The sequence below is a fragment of the Oryx dammah genome, unplaced genomic scaffold (assembly GCF_014754425.2).
Source record: "Oryx dammah isolate SB20612 unplaced genomic scaffold, SCBI_Odam_1.1 HiC_scaffold_8, whole genome shotgun sequence".
Lineage (NCBI taxonomy): Eukaryota > Metazoa > Chordata > Mammalia > Artiodactyla > Bovidae > Oryx > Oryx dammah.
In genome coordinates this window covers 20,516,752-20,519,967 of record NW_024070192.1, presented here as the reverse complement: position 1 = coordinate 20,519,967, position 3,216 = coordinate 20,516,752, and the positions used below count along the sequence as shown (strand labels likewise).

The following is a 3,216-nucleotide window of genomic DNA, read 5'->3' as shown; positions in this document are numbered from 1 at the left end:
AACTGACTGATTGGAAAAGACCCAGATGCTGGGAAAGATTGAAGACAGGAGGAGAAGGGGACGACAGAGGATGAGATGGTTGGATGGCATCCCCAACTCGATAGACATGAGTTTGAGCAAGCTCCGGGAGTTGGTGATGGACAGGGAAGCCTGGCGTGCTGCAGTCCATGGGGTCGCAAAGAGTCTGACACAATTGAGCGACTGAACTGAACCGAACTACGAAGCTGCAGGAAGTTCAAGGCTGGGCTCCGCGTGCTCGCGGCGCCCTCTGCTGGGCAGACTCGTCGTTGCGTGCCCCGGGAAGAGGTGGAAGGACACGCAGTCTCTACCGACCCAGCTCTCCCTGAGAACTGCTGGGGGTAATCCCGCCCCTTCACCACACAACTCCTCGCCCCAGGGAAGCCCCAGGCTGTCCCTGACCCTCTCCAGACATCTTTGCCCTTCCCCTCAGGCAGACCCATTTCAGACATCCCTAAATCTACACCGTCCTGCCCCTGCTTTCTCAGTTGGTCTCAATGGTCCAATGTTGGAGCGGAAAGGACTCCAATAATAAACAGCAATAGCAAATGGGGTCTTCCCTGGCTGTCCAGCAGTTAAGACTCTGCTTTCCAATGCAGGGGGCGGGGGTGGGATCCCTGGTGGGAGAACTAAGGTCCCACATGCCTTGAGTGCAGCCAAAAGTCGAAAATAAAGTCCCCTCCCTGTTCCAACATTGCCCCTCTTCTGGCACCTTGCCCCTCTTCTGGGCCACACAGAATCCCGGAAAACCAGAGAGTGTGGTGACCGTCAGATGATTAGTGCAATCATCATTTCGCCTTCCGAAAAACTGGGGCAAGGGGACTGAAGAGAGCCGAAAGTGGAGTCTTCGTGGGCATTTGCCGCGAGCTGGACTTTGTGATCAGTCCGTTTCTAGCACACAGACACTTGCCCGAGGCCGCAGTGCAGAACTGGGACCAAACCTGCCACCCCCTCCCCGATGCTCCTTCGGTCCTACCAGGGTCTCCCTTGGAAAACGGACCTTGGGAGGGGGCGGTACAAGAAGCCCACGCACACCCTCGCTATAGGCCTCCCACCCCAGAACAGACGCCCCCAGTCCTAGAGAGACGACTCTCCTCCACACACTTCGAGGGAACCGGGTTACTTTTTAGGGGCTTGAGTGCAGGGAAGACCCGGGAACATGGGAGGGGCGGGAGCCTCACCTGTTCTGAAGCCTGGTCTATGCTGCCATCTTGTGTCCACAGCAGGAAGTGCGCCCGTTCCGCCGCTCGGAGCAAGTTCCCGAATTAACCCTCGGGTTGAGCGGAAACTGAGCCCTGCGCTCCATCTCCTCCAGACTCAGGAAGGAACAAGGTACAGCCCATTCCTTTACCGTTCATTTACAGCTTACAGTCTGGCCTCGTGGCCTCCAAGTGACGTGACCCAAAACTCAACTCAGCGCCGAGTACTCACCAAAATAGAAGGTCAGCAAAAGTTTCCAAAAGATAGAGAAGCATCAGGAAAGTGATGTTGAAGCTGGGCAGGTAGGGGCTTCCCTGATGGCTCAGCTGGTAAAGAATCCGCCTGCAATGCGGGAGACCCAGGTTCGATCCCTGGGTTGGGAAGATCCCCTGGAGGAGGGCATGGCGACCCACTCCAGTATTCTTGCCTGGAGAATCCCCATGGACAGAGGAGCCTGGCGGGCTACGGTCCATGGGGTCACAGAGCCAAACACGACTGAGAACTAAGCCCAGCACAGCAAGGGACTTCCCTGGAGGCTCAGTGGTAAATATCGGCCTGCCAGTGCAGGAGCCATGGGTTCCATCCCTGGTGGAGGCAGATCCCACGTGCAACGAGGACTGAGCCTGTGCTCTCGAACCTGGGAGCCTCAACTACTGAGCCCGTGTGCCAAGTCACTGAAATTTGCGCATCTTAGAGCCGCTGCAATAGGAAACCTGCTGCTGCTGCTGCTAAGTCGCTTCAGTCGTGTCCGACTCTGTGCGACCCCATAGACGGCAGCCCACCAGGCTCCCCCGCCGCTGGGATTCTCCAGGCAAGAACACTGGAGTGGGTTGCCACTTCCTTCTCCAATGCATGAAAGTGAAAAGTGAAAGTGAAGTCGCTCAGTCATGTCTGACTCTTAGCGACCCCATGGACTGCAGCCCACAAGGCTCCTCCGTCCATGGGGTTTTCCAGGCAAGAGTACTGGAGTGGGGTGCCGTTGCCTTCTACAAACCACAATTGGAGAGTGGACCCCTCTCACCACAACTAGAGAAAGCCCATGCAGCAACAAAGACCCAGTATAGCCAAAAAAAAAAAAAAATTATAACCAAACAAGAAAACTATGAATTTTTTTTTTAAAAAAAAGAGGTGGGGTGGGCAGGTGGAACTGGAGGCAAATGAGGATGAAAGAAGGCCCTCCACACCCTTTTCCTGTGCCCTTTTAAGGTTGATGCAGTGCCTTAGGAGGCTAACACAGAAAGGTAAAGACAGTCTCCATAAAATCCAGAGAAGAGACCGTGGAACTCCTCTTTGGATCCTGGCTGGAGTCACAGCTGAAGGCGGGGAAAAAAAAAAAAAGAAGTAGATACTCCAGGTAGAAAGACTAGCCTGAGCAAAGGCACGGAGTCAGGAAAGCATCGTTTCTAAGGAATCCGGTTTGTCCCAAGACTAGATCAGGTGTAAGGCGTTAAGGGCAAGATCATTTGGGAGCCTAATGGGCAAGGCTGAGTTTGTACTTAAAACCTTACGCAGTGGTCTTCGAGCAAGGGCAAGCTCCAGCAGGTATGTCTCCAGGAAAAAGCAGTATAACTGCAGAGGAGAGGAGTGAACAGGACAACTGAAAACGGTTGAAGGACATGCAGTGCTGAGGGTGGTACCCCTGGGAGCGCTGATGGGCCAGGGCCACCGGGAGAGACGAGGGCTTCAGCTTGAGTTGCTCTCCATGAACATGTCCTTCACGCAACTAGGAATAATAAATTAGTAAAAATGGAAGCAGTAGCAGTCACGCAGGAGACTACATAGTAAACGAAGCACTTTAACTCACCCATGCCTTCGACCAGTGTTTACTGAGCCTACTATGCGTCGGGCCCTGCACTAAAGGGCTTGCGATCTATCAGTAACTGATGGCTGATTCCAGTGGAGGAGGTGGACATTAACAGCCCTGATAAATAGATAAAATAGGCGGTGTCCTAGAAGGTGCTAAGGGAAAAAAAAAAGAGCAGTGATGCAGGAAAAGGA

At 53.7% G+C, this 3,216-nt stretch overlaps 1 non-coding gene across 1 annotated transcript; it reads left to right on the top strand.

Annotated features, from left to right (window-relative positions):
- The first annotated feature begins 2,411 nt into the window (after nt 1–2,411).
- Nucleotides 2,412–2,533, top strand: LOC120867477. Its single transcript, XR_005721905.1, has one exon. It is a non-coding gene; the product is annotated as a small nucleolar RNA SNORA26 (small nucleolar RNA).
- Nucleotides 2,534–3,216: the final 683 nt, after the last annotated feature.